Source organism: Aythya ferina (assembly GCF_964211825.1).
Source record: "Aythya ferina genome assembly, chromosome: 14".
NCBI lineage: Eukaryota > Metazoa > Chordata > Aves > Anseriformes > Anatidae > Aythya > Aythya ferina.
The window spans coordinates 2,046,184-2,059,296 of NC_140312.1; the positions used below are offsets into that span (position 1 = coordinate 2,046,184).

The window sequence follows — 13,113 nt, forward strand, 5'->3', positions numbered from 1 at the left end:
AATTTGCAGTTGTTAGTTATTTTTTGGCAGACCTGTGTAAAATCCCAAGAGGAGGCTGAAGGTTCTCCTGGCGGAGACTGGGGGGTGTGCGAGACCTGGCTCTTTCTTACGAGGGCCAAGTATTATATTTCGAGGACTAATACAGATGCCCTCTAGGCATGGTGCCTAATGGCTTCTTTTGTTTTCCAAATGGGGATAAGTCTGGAGTTAATCCTCACTATATATGGCCTTATCAGTTACTGGTGAAACTTTTGGATAATGCACAAAACACAGACCATTACTTAGTACGGCTGTGAATTTAGAGACTGCAAACAAGTGCTCTGGATTTTTAGTCTGTTTCCAGCAAACATGAGGGCAACACTCTCAACAGTTTCAGTGGTACAAAATTGTGTTCATATATTATTATTGCTTATGTTCTAAATAACAAAACTTTTTTTTTTTTTTTTCCAAATATTGTGAACTCTGTTATTGTTGTTTGCCTTCACTGCGAAAGCGTGGTCCGTTTATTGAGGAGGCTCTAGAACACCCATAAAAAACACGAATTCACTTAATATATTTAGAGATTAATATGTTTAAAAGTCTAGCTACTTTGGCAACGATATCAGTATAACAAAACATATCAGGATGATTTTGATGCTTATTCTTTTTTTCTTTTTTTTGGTCTGTGAATATACTTTGCATTTCATTCAGGCTTATTGTGAAAATTTACTAGGGCATAAATTCTACTTATCTGAGCTTACGTTATTTCAAAAATAACACAATGCTTTTTAGGCGCGAAGTATTTTCTTTAGTATTTTTTCTTCCTGCCTAGAATTTTTCTGTCTGCTCTGGGTGCTGAGAGTGACTCCAGCCAAACCAGAGGTCCTTCAGAGCTAGGTGCTGGAGCAGTTAACAGCTCTGGGATGGGACCAGTGAGTTAGCAGCTGTAAAGCATTTGCTGATGTCCCAGTTTGCCATCTTTTCTCCCCACATACAGGAGCCATTTATGTTATGGAAGCACTGTCAGGAAGTCACGACAGATCCACTACATGTTGGTAGTTCAGCCCTTCAGCTTGGTTGAGGACAGTTGGCAGGCTGGGTCCTTACACTGAAATGTCTCTGCACAGCGAGGCACTCACAGGAAGAGCAAAAACATTCAAAGTTTTAATAGTAAAATCTGTTTACAAGGAACACCTGCAAGTGTTCTAGAGAAGAGACAACCCCTTAAGCTGTAAGGTGTAGAGTACCAGCTGTCTACTGCAAATAATACTCACGTGAGTGGATTTTCCCCGAGGGCAACTTCAGCTATAAATAGGATCCCCTGGCCGCGTTGTAGCATCTGGCAGTGGCCGCTGCTGGTGACAGGAGACGGGACTAGCCGAGCCCAGGCTTGGGCTGTTACGGTCATTAGGAACATGAGATTCCAGGTATGCTCTTCTCTAGAATTTCAGAGGCAAAGTATTCCTGTTATAAAAATACACAAAGCTGTTTGTACGAATCGTGTGCTGTGCAAGTGTCTAAAATGTAGATACATTTTTAAATACCAATGAAATGAACCCTATTAGAAACCCTGTTTCTGATCAATCTCCCCAGTAAGGTGGACACAATCTTTCAAAACCTTCCTTAAGCTAAGCAGAAGCAGCCCCAGGTTTCTGCTGAGTGTTGTGCGTGCTCACACGGTGTTCCACCGTGCTCTTGGATTCCCGACTGCCACAGAAGCTGCTTACAAGCTGGTATTTCTTTTTTGGCTTCCTCGCTGTGCACTTCAGTGCTTTGGAGGGGAGGGAGCTGTGAAAGCACTGAGACCTTGGCCATCCTTTTGTTCTTCAAAATTCACTCCATAGAATGAGCCCAAAGCTCAGGAAGTTGCTGCGAGGTCTCAGTTTATGTCTTTGTTGTTAAGAAACATTTCTTCCTAACTTGTTAAATTTGTGGACAGTATTTCTGATGGTAAATAGAGCTGTAAGGGCTGCAGCAGAATCTTTGTGTGAGGGTGAGTCTGTTGAGACAGTAATTGGGGTTGCAGCACTCTTAACCTCTTGCAGAGGGAGAGGGATGCTCCTGTAGTATGGAATTACAGTATTGGAACGTTTTGGGGTTATGGGTGGAAAGTCAGTGCTTCTTTCCATCCTGTGCATCAAGTTTCAGTGCTTGTTCTCTTGGATATCTAGACATCCTTCCCACCGAGCGAGAGGTTAGCGGGATTATCAATTAGGAGTTCTTTTTACACTGAACCTCAATAAAAGTTTCAGTGTCTTTTTTTTTTTTTTTTAACCTAGGGAGCTCTAAAGAACCATCTCACCCCGAGGGGCATTCCACTGATGTTTGCAAACTCTGTTTTGCTCTTGTTAAAGCACCTGTTGTAGAGGTACAGCTGTGTGGTAATTGTTCAAGCTTGAAAGAACCCCTTCTAGTTTCGAGTCTTACCAACCGTATGGAGGTTTTTTGGGCACGTTCTTCCTTTAGGGGCTTGCTTTGGGTTTCTGGGTATTTCTGAGGACAAGAGCAGCTTTCCAAGTGGGAAGATACAGGAGTAAGTAACTTTAAATGTTACTTTCTACATGGAGAAGGCCATTTCCAGTCATTCTAGAATAATGCTTTCTGGGGGTCTTTCTGTAAGAGGGGCTGTTCCTTTATGGGTGTTTTGCCATTTCCCAAGATATGAAGGGCCTGAGGCTGGCTGCAAGGTGGTGTTTCCTGGGGTCTGTCTAGGCAAGTATCCCCCATCAGGCCAGACTCCTTTTATTTCGCTGTGGCAGTGACTTTAAGTGGTATCCTGAGAATTGTTTCATTTCACGTAGCTTTTGGCAGCTGGATTCATCAAGGGAATTGCAATAAACCTAGAGTTGGAAGTGGGTAGTGGGATACAAGGGTGCCTCACCAGGCAGCTCCTCTGCAGAGCTGGTGGCCTTGCACGGTATGAATGCTGTGCGCTTTCTTACACCAGCATAACTGCTTGTTGAGCCAGGAGCTGCTTTCTTCTAGAGTGATCTAAACTGCAAAGGGATTTGGAGACAGCTGGCAACACGTTATGGTGGACTTTTTGTGAAGGAGGCTGGAGTAAGGTAAAGGAGGAACATGAAAGTTGTCTTTACGTTCTTTTTCCAGTCAAAGTTTTACCCACAGAACTTCTTGGTAAGCGCTCGCATTATTTCTGAAGGTAGCTAGCGCTGACGTAAATGGTGTGGTATCGTTGCAGGGACTATTTTGCGTTTGTTCCTCCTGTGCTCAGAGCAGGGGTAACCAGCAAAGGTTACTGTGTTGCTCTGCAGTTTTTAGGTACAGCTTTATTAGAAGCCTCAGGAGTTCAGAACTAGCAGCATGTGGACACCGTGGTGTCATCAGACCCAAAGTCTGAGGGAGCTCGGAGATTTGGCTTGGTAAAACCACTGCCAGAGCTCCGACTGGATTTACCTGCAGCAAACCAGGTATCCCAGTCCACCCAGTGAGGGGCTTTTCTGCTGCACCAGAGCCTGCCCAAGCCCAGGGAGTCAAGTCTCTTATGCAGCCACGTTAATCCTGCACAGGCTACAAATTTCTTAGCCTAACAGCACCTCACGAGGCTTTTTCAGGCTATTCCGTGGCAGCCAGTCTGGCCAACAACTGCTGTTAGTGAAATGCTGTGTGTTGATATTTGTTCACTTCTGCCATTCCACAAATTGTTCACCGGGGCTGTAAAATTACTGAAATATTACCACCTCACAGCCTTAACACCTCCAAAAAGAGCTTTAGCTGGACTTTGCTTTATAATAGCTCCTGCTTTTCATCATTTCCAGTTATCTGATGAATCTTAAAAGCTGTTGTCCCATCATTTTTAAGAAATCCAGAAATTTTCTTGTGTTTTTATTAAGCCCATTTTTGCCTTTTAATGTCCCTTAAGTTTTTTTTTTTTTTTTTTTTTTTTTATGTCTGTCTCTTCTGTAATATCTCTGGAAGAGTTTTTGGCTTTTTGGTTGTGTTCATTAGCTTGAGTGCAGCCAGTTTTTGATAGATGTTTGATTTATGTGCAGTTTTCTCTCTTGCTACGATGACTTTGGCCTGTGTTTTGAAATATATCACTGTTTTCCAGAGGACTTCGTGTTGCCAAATTCTGTTTTTGCATTTCCTGTCATCTGGGCTTTTACATACCTTCCAGTGCTTTCAGTCGAGTTTCATCAAGGAAGGAGAAAGATGCAAATGAATCGCTGCCAGTAAGCTCCTCTGGAGACAGGAGGGTTTTTGACGCTTTCTGGTGAAGATCTCCAAGCCAGAAGGAGGTCTGGAGGTCTCCCAGTGCTTCTCCAGGTGGGCACAGGCTGCCGAATCCAGCGTGTCCTGGAGAAAAGTCTGTCAGAAAAGTCTGTCAGAAAAGTCTGTCAGAAACGTCCGTCAGGCCTGGAGCCGGGGCTATGGTGCCTGGAGGAGCAGCGTTGCCCCATGAGGCAGGTTTTCAGCAGGCTGGCCGTGATGGCTGTCCTTGTGTTACTGTGTGATGCCAGGAGTTAATTTGGAGCAGCAACCCCGTGGTGTGAGGGGTGTGTGACCGCAGAACTCGCAGGGACCAAACGCTTTGGGGACGGTCGGGTGCCAGGCCCTGCCTGAGCTCGCCTTAGCGCCCTTCATGTCGGTTCCTCATGTGCTGACAAGGCCCTGGTGGTGCCTTCAGAGCCCTGTGAGGCAACATGGCCGCTTCCTCGCCACGGATGGCACGAGGTGCCAGAGGCCGGCCGGCCGTGCTGCTCCCGGGGCGGCAGCGTTCTCTGTTCCCCTTCCAGCGCCTCAGCTCCTTCCTCTGAGGGAGAAATGGTTCTGAGGAGAGGCTGCAGCGGGTGGGCCCTGCGGTGCCTTCCAGCAGTGGGATCTCCATGGGTTGGGCCATGCCCCTGTCATCTGAAGGGGGCCCTGCTGCCAAAAATTAAATAAAATAGAGGTCTCGTGAGGCGGGCTCTGCTCCTGTGGAGCCGAGGTGAGCTGGCACCTGATCGCCACGGTGGGAGGCTTCTGGTCACGGTCCCTGTGCGTACGTGTAGCTGTGCTGGAATGAAAATGCTCCTTTATGTGTGCTTTACAGAAGACTTGGCAAGCACTGAAAGGAGGTGTTTCTGCAGAGCTACAGGTGCCGATTTTTCCTTCCTCCTCTAGACGAGGTCGCAGGGGCACAAAGAGGTGTCTGTGCTGGTTTGTCCACTGCGAGCTCTTCCTTCTCTTCTGAAGCAGTTCCACCATTTGTCTTCTGGTGACTGAAGGTGTTTTTACCTGACCTAGGTCCCAGTCCTTGCTCTCCTACAGTGATCGGATGCTTTGGTGACTGAGAGGTTGCCCTCCGTGTGTTTTCAGAGGGGTTTATCCTTTGGTGGGTGCACACTTCAGAGTAAGCATACACTCCTAGTGACAGCTTGGACAAATTCAGGCTTATGTTCTGGAATAAACTGGCCCAATGTGACTCGGAGCCTGAAACTTCTGCTGTAATTTTGGCTTAATGCAAGAAGCGACCGCTTTAGAGACGTGCTGTACAAGTGGAAAGTAACGCGCGCGGTGGTTTCGTGCTCGGTGGCTGTGCGCTCTCCTCTTGCTACATCTGGAGCAGAATGTCTGCAAGATCACATGTTTGTGAGTAACGGCAGGAAAAATGCAGAGCTCGGTCTCGCTAGCACATCCAGGGTGGCTGCGGTGGACTTCCAGGATCAGCTGAGAGCACAGCTCCTCTCCGAGCACTTGACAAAAAGTCTGAGCGGGTGGTGCGCGTAGAAAACCTTCCTGTGTGTACTGTTTGCTGGAGGGGGGAAAAAAGTTGTGCCCATTAAAAACAGGAAGTAATTTTAGTCGTTTGTAAATGACTTGCTAATGCACCAGCTGCTCCACCTTACACCGAGCAGTAACAGATTCACGAAGGGGAAATACTCTGGAGAAACTCGCACAAAATGCACGCGGCGTTGCTGTGCTTAAGGAATTTCTCCATAAAGATCCCATTCAAGAGGGGCAGTCCTTTCCGCAGGGTTACTCGCTTATTTCTAAAAATACCTGCTCAGATGTGTTCTGCTCCGGTGGAAGTGTGAACGGTTACTATGTAGTCTTTGTATCAAAAAATGATTTATTTATTTTTGCAACAATGCATTGTGCTGGTGCTTGGTGCTCTACCAAAGCTTTTAATGGAGGTAATTCTGCACCTTTACGTAAGAAGTTCCACCTTTTCCTCTTCTGAAACTGATAGCTTCTGTAGATATTATTATTCAGAACACAATGCACTACAGAGAAACTTGTTCAAACATGTGAATTATAGAAAAATGCTACACAAACTGCATATAGGATCTTAACAGTGTGTGTGTGCAGCACGTGGCCACGAGTACAGTGGAATTTTTACTTTGGAATTTTTCTGTCTTTTCCGAAAGAAGTAATTTTGTAACTGATATCAAATGGTTAAGCTTTGAGACTTAAGTAGCTTGACTACACCAAAAGCTCTTTATTTTAAACAGCCTTGCCTGATGGCTTTGGGGCAATAGCCTAGGTAACCTCAGCCTTTTGTGCATTCTCGCTCTTTGAAACTACGGCCTTGGAAGAAACCCTCCCTCTGTACAGGTGAGGGGCTCTTTGCAGTGCTGCCCATGGCCTTTAGTTGCAGCAAGCTGTGCTGCAGACACCTCCTGTCCACTCCAGCCTGAGCAGGTGAGTGAACCAGCAGCAGCCCCACATTGGTAGCTGGAGCGCTGGGCTGCTGAAAGGAGCTGTCTTGACACATGGAAATGATCCTTGCACCCCACTGATCAGCTCTGGATATTTCCACAACATCGTCACTGGCGATTTTGACCTGAAATGAGTAAAATCCATCAGAGAAATGGTCTTACTTCTTGTAACACAGGTACTGTTTGTGCCCTGCCCCTTCGTGGTATTTGACGCAAATCCAGATGTGTTCTTCGTTAGCAGCGTCTTTCCCTTGGCCCAGCTAAAATGTCAACAAAACTTAACACTTTTTATTATATCACAAAGCCTCTACCCTTTCAGCTTGCGTGATATATAACTGGAAAGAAACAGGAGCCAAGTTGCAGTTCTCTGCCATCTGTTTTAGTAGATAAATGAAGAAACTTCGAGCTCGGTTCAGCCCTTACTTAAGATCCTGGCATTGTGCCTGTTCAAGCCAGAGCAGTATCTTTGCCCAAATTCCTGTGTCATTTTCCGTTTTAACAGAGAAAGCGTCTTGTCTGAGCATTGCCCCCAGGAGCTGTCGCCTTGCTGTATGCTTGTGTTGTTTTTGTTTTTAGCCTCGGTGCTTATGGAAGCGGTGGCTTATGCAGTGCTGCTGCTGCCCTCTTAGCAATTTCGGAACCTTTTGGTCGCTTTCGGTCATGTGTGATGGAGGTTGTGAGAACAGAAGTGTGAGCCAGCTCGGTTTCTGTACCTGTACTGAAAATCGTGCGGGTGCTGTTGGGTGTCCCCTCGGGCACCTGGTGGCCACAGTGCTCCGGCGGGCGACGCACTGTGGCGGGCACGTTGGGAGGGATGTGGGGACAGGCAGAGTCTGGGCGGCTTGGGAGGTGACACCCGCTGTGTGGCTTTGTGGACAGCCACCAGAAAGGCCACTCCCGGGTTACTGTGAGCACTGGAATATCAAGATCTCCATTTGCTGGGTGGTTCTGCTTTCTATCTAGAACTAAAATACACACTGTCTGCCCAGATTTCTCTTGCCTGCTACGCCTTCCTTGCACAGCTTTATCCCAAGGCAAAAACAGGCCTCCAGAGGCTGTGGGCTCAGCACGGTGTGCTGTGATTTGGGCAGCTGTGAGAGAGGATGGTAAGTCATAAGAAAGCATTTGAGCATTTAGCAAACGAATGAATTATCCGGTGGAAATGAGATTATTGTTAAAAATTTTATTGGCTGTGATGTCCCCCAGGAATACCTACCTAGAAGATGTTCTTTCAATTGGGAGAGTTCAGCTGAATGGTTTATTTACTCTTGGTCTACTAGGAATTGGTAGGAAAGTGGTATTACTTCAGGTGTTAATGAAAAGTAGGTACAGCTGATGAACTGTGGGTGGTTGTGTGCACGGGGAACGTAAGTTGCAAAACACAGGGTGAGCGCTCTCTCCTCAGAAGCTTGTTCTCGTTGAATGACGTTATCTGAACATCAGAATCTGTAAGGCAGTTTTTCTGCCAGAATTTTCCTGTTGCTACAGGAAAAAGAGCAACATTACCCCCTTAAAGACAGACAGAAAGAAACACGTCAAGTCTTCGGACAGTGAATTGGCTTCCAGTGCTGCCTGGCTTACTATTGCAAGGCAGTCCCAGCTCTGACACAAAACTGAAGCAGAGAAAGGTGCTGTGTTGGTTTGTGTGTGTGTGTGTTTTTTTTTCCCTTCAGTACCTAAACATATTTCAGTTGCTATGAGTTACTGGAAATTACTTTCTTGGTAGAAAAGGAAATTGTTCCACTGACAGCGTGGAGGGTTAAGAAGCTGTGAAAACAAGCACGTTGGTTTCTGAACTGCGTGCATCTCCCGGGCATGCAGGAGGCACCGGTCATGAACTGATGGTCTCTTTTTTTCCCCTCAAAAACAGACATAGTGGCAAAGTATGGAATTGATAGAGCAAAAAATCAAAACAGATTAAGATAGATTTTTATGAGATTATAACAAAATTATATTTTATGTGAACAAAATGTTTAGTAAGCTTCCTTTTTCAGATAAGCAGAAATACCAATTTGGTATAAGGCTGACTTTAATTTACCTGCTTCAAATTCTAGTGTTTTTTTCATAGTATCCTATTTACAGCTGTCTCCAAATTGGTTATTTTGGTTAGTCTGAAAGCATATCTATTTAAAACGTGTCATCACATTACCTTGTCGGTGAAAGCAGTCACAGAGCTGCTAGGTGGCTTCTGGCTGGGTGTTGTGTAAGCCTTTTTTCCACGCTGGGGTCAGAAGGTAAGGTTTCAGGAGCTGAGCATGTGCTAAATGCCGTTTTCCCTTTAACACCACCTCCTAAGTAATTTTTATTTAGTTATTTACTTGGATTTGGTGTAAGCTTGTTTAAAGACTGGTCTTTTCTGTAGGTAGCCACCAGAGAAATCAGCTAAACTGCACTTAGGAGGTGACACCGGTGACGCCCATGCTGGAGGAAAAGCCGTGCCAGGGGAAGGGACTTCATGAGTGGAGTTGTTCTCAGACGGAGAGGGAATAGGCACTTTGTTTGACAAGAGATTGTCTCTATTTAACATTTTTAAAAGAGAAACAAATGGAAATTAACACAAATACAAAAAGACCCAGTCCTCTAAGGGGTGAGCGTCCTCACTTTCGGCATAACTCGGTGAGGTTTGAAGGCTTTCGGTGTCTCAGCCTTGAGCTCAGCAAGAGGAGATGTAGGCTGGAAGGAAAGAGGTCCCAGAGAGCAAGAAGGACCCTGTCCTCAGATCTCTGTCTCGTGTGTGTACGTACCCGTGTGTGCTTCAGAACATTCCCTGCTATCTTCGCTTTCTGCCCGCGGCCAGAGCGTGCGTGCGGCCACAGCGACACGAGGCAGAGGGCTGAGCAGTGAGAGCCTCGGCCAGCACAGTGCCCGCTGCTTTGTAGAAAGGCCTTGTGTGTTCCCCCAGGCGGTGAGAGAGCCAAATTGGGTGTGTGTGTACACAGCAGGTAGGCCGAAATTGTCTAATATCATGCTGGATGGACTCGTTCCCCTCCTTGATCAGAGGAGTATTGTTGTGAGCCTTCAGCGTGAGGATTGATGGCGCTAATAGGTGCTGAATAAACATAAGCGGAGATGTTGGCAGCGGAAGAGATGGGAAGACTTTTTTGAAAACTAATCTTTATTTTCGATCGCTTTCTCTTGTCCACCAGCCAAGAAGTGATGGTGCTCTGCCTGCTCGGTGCAGCGCTCGCTGCCCGGGAGCAGCTGGAGCCCACCGTGGGGCTCTGCTGATGGAAAGGGGCCCGGCGGCTGCTGGCCATGGGCCGGGCTCCTTCCCCATCTGGGCAGCAGCACCGAGAGGTGCAGGGGGCATGGGGGAAGGTGTGACATGAGCAACAGCAGCTGCTGTGTTTAGCAGAGAAAACTCAGGCTGGAAATGCTGAGCTGGGTGTAAGGAGTATGAAGTGGTGGCGTTTCGGAGTTGCCCTGTGCTCAGGAGGTGAGTGCAGCTGGAAGCAGCCAGGGGTGCTGCCATGACTCGGGGCACGTGTTTGATGGGCTTGGTATTCCCTGAGCCTTGTGGTGCTCTCCCTGACCCTGTCACTGACCCTCTTGGGTCCTCTGCTTTGGAAACTGGTATGCACATGCAGAGGAATAAAAGGGTTAAAGGCCAGGTCTCTTTCCTTTCCTTTTTTCTTTTCTTTTCTTAGTTTTGTCCTGTCCGAGACCTGCAGTGCTGCCTCTCTTCTCTAGAGGTTTCCCCAGGGCACTGTTGTGTCCCCTCCTCCTCCTGCCACAAGCAGTTGGGCGCATCCTGTTTGGGGTCACTGCTGTGTCACTTTAAATGACATGCACTGCAATGAGAAGGGAAAAGAGAAAGGAAGAGCCAAGTGAGCGATTACTTTGCCAACAGCTCCTTTCCAAAACAAAAAACCAACCCGGGCTGAAATATCCCGGTGGCACTGACAGCTCTTGCTGTCCTGCACGTGATCTTTCTTTCCTGTTGCTGCAGCAGAATAAATAGCCTCCCGCGGGGCTGGGTACTGCTTCGCAGCGGGGTACCCGCAGCGCCAGGTTTCTTCCAGTCCCCACATCTTACAGATGCTCGTGTGGACGGGCAGAGTCGGGAGAGCAGAAATGAGGCCAGAAAACGCTTTTGGGTGAGGGCGCAGAGTGGACGTGCCGCTCTGTAGGGATGAGGGGAGGGAATTGCTGGTTTTGCTCATGTCAGGCTGCGGTATGTGAGCCGCAGAAGATGCACGTGGTGATGTTGAGCTGATCGCAGCTCGCCTGGGAAGGGCTTTTTGGAGTGCTGCAGCCCCAGGGGAGCCCCTCTGGGAGGCTGGAGCTGCTCCCCCCGTGCCTGCTGGCTGGCCGTGCCGTCCCGGAGTGCCTCGCACCCCGTTCTCCCCAAAGCTGTCAAAAAGAGGGTTCCCAAAAATGCGTTTAGTGTAGGTGTTGATGAAGTGCAGCCTCTCCCGGTGGCAGTGCTGGCTTTATCAGGTGTTGCTGTTGACTCTGTGAGGCAGAGCTGGGTCGGAGGCTGCGCACAGCAGGATCCCGTGACGAGGAAGGGGTGTGCTCGGCCTCGGTGCCGATACCCAGCGAGGGCACGTGGATCCGAACCTGCCATTTCTTTATCGCAGACAGAACAAGGCTTTAGGAGTAAGAAAAGCCTTGTGGGCTGGTCCCAAAAGATGCCCAGAGCTTGCATGGATCTGTCAGGTGGAATTTTCTGTAAGACTTGGCCAGTTGAGCTGTTCTGCACCAGGAAGTCCCCCTGGATGGACAGGTGTGTGTTGGAAGGCCTCAAATACCCAGAAATTCCTGCCCATTGGAGACTATTAAAATATCACTGGAGGCTCTTTCTCATGAAGAAATACAGAACAGGCATCCAACCAACAAAAGTGCTTTTGATACATGCGTAAGTGCTACACACCAGCCTGGTTTATAAAATCGTGCTGTGCCTTCGATTCAAGGCACCTTTAAAGGAGGTTAATTTAGTTGGGAGGCTGGGTGCTCGGCTGGCTGACACCGGCTATCAGCCTTTACTCAGGTGTCTCAGGTTTACCAAGTTTTTGAAAATCTTGTCTCACGGTATTTTTTTCAAGTCCATTTTTCTCTGGTTTTGATCTCTTAAACTATTTTAAAGCATAACACGTGTTCTTTGCATAGTCTTCCTTGCACCGTGGCGGTGTGCAGAGCACCATCAGAAGTTCAAGGCAGAAAGCAGCGATCCAACCCTGCTGTTTTCCAGGTCTAGCGCTCTCCTGTTGGACTTTTCATTGACCCCAGCCAAGCGCACGGATCACATGCAGGGGACAAAAGAGCCGCTGAATGCCTCGGAGTGGATGGGGGCAGCAGTGGGATTCCTTAAAACACGTTGCGCAAAGCCCATTCTGGCCATGCTCCGCTCTTGCTCAGCATGTCTGACATTCAAGGCTATTTTTGTATAGTACTGACCTGAAGAGCCTGGATCTGGATTAGATTTGGATTAGGGTTTGGGATAAATAGCCCTGGAATCTCATGTGAGTTCTTTTGCAATTTTTGCCCTGAAGGAACCTCCCGAGTTTAAAAACTCGCTGTCTGTTTCATCATGAAAATTAGGCCCTTTATCTGTTCTGAATAAATGCTATCCAAAAAAGAGTGACAATGTATTTTGTATGTAATCTATCTCCTCTAAATGCTTCAGTCCCTTAACTTGAAGGGCTTGTCTTAGGGCTGGTAGAACAGCGGATCCTGTATGAGTAGCTAATCTGGAAGTTGCTGTGTCCCTCCTAAGCTGTGAGTAATTACCAAAAGGCAGAGGTAGGGCTGAGAAGCCCTGAGCTGGTCCCACCTCCTGACGTGCTCGAGGCTGTAATTCTTCCTTTCTTTTTTCTTTAAGAATCACGAGACAGCGGGCAGTCCTTCACTGTCCTACTGTTCTTAGAAACCCAAGGCTGTGAGCATGGAGTAAGACCTAGAAAACCAAAGGGGACACCGGGAAAGTAGGGTGCAGAACTGTGAGCGGCGGCGAGTGCTGCAGACCCAGCAGGGGACTTTGTTCAGCTCGGTTTGTGATGGAGCAGCTCCTGGAAAACCAGCGGGACCCCCACTGGTGGGGCACCAAAACCTCCTGGTCCTGGCGTGTGTGCTGGGTGCCAGGCTGTTTTTTTAGCTAATGTTAAATGAAGTTGTGTGGCTGGGTGGCTTGTCTGAGCATCTGCTTTATATTTGTCCTCATGTCCTCACGAGTTACATAAAAGTGAAGTCGAGCGGTGCCTTCAGTGTCTGTCTGCTCTATATAGATCTACCTGAAATAGTTTCAGGTCACCTTTGCCTGCTTAATTTGGAAAACAACCCAGCAGCATGACTCTCGCCTTGGAGAGCTGAGCAGTCTCGCCTCCTCGCAGCCGTCTTAGGGCTCTTGCAGTAGCTCCACAAACTGAGATCTCAGCCCTTCCACGAGCACAGCAGGCTCGACTCGGCTCACAGAGCCAGCAGGGGAGCGGTGCTCCGGCCACGAGCGGGAGCCGAGCCAGAGCAGGCTCCTCTC

At 47.9% G+C, this 13,113-nt stretch overlaps 1 protein-coding gene and 1 long non-coding RNA gene across 3 annotated transcripts in view; one reads left to right on the forward strand and one right to left on the reverse strand.

The window, feature by feature from the left end:
- FNIP1 (folliculin interacting protein 1) overlaps positions 1-13,113 on the forward strand; it is a 64,552-nt gene that overhangs the window by 1,900 nt on the left and 49,539 nt on the right. The gene's annotated exons all lie outside the window — the stretch shown is intronic.
- Positions 1,124-6,617, reverse strand: LOC311444593. Its single transcript, XR_014697973.1, has 2 exons — positions 4,108-6,617; positions 1,124-1,418 (listed from the first exon to the last, which is right to left on the reverse strand). It is a non-coding gene; the product is annotated as an uncharacterized lncRNA (long non-coding RNA).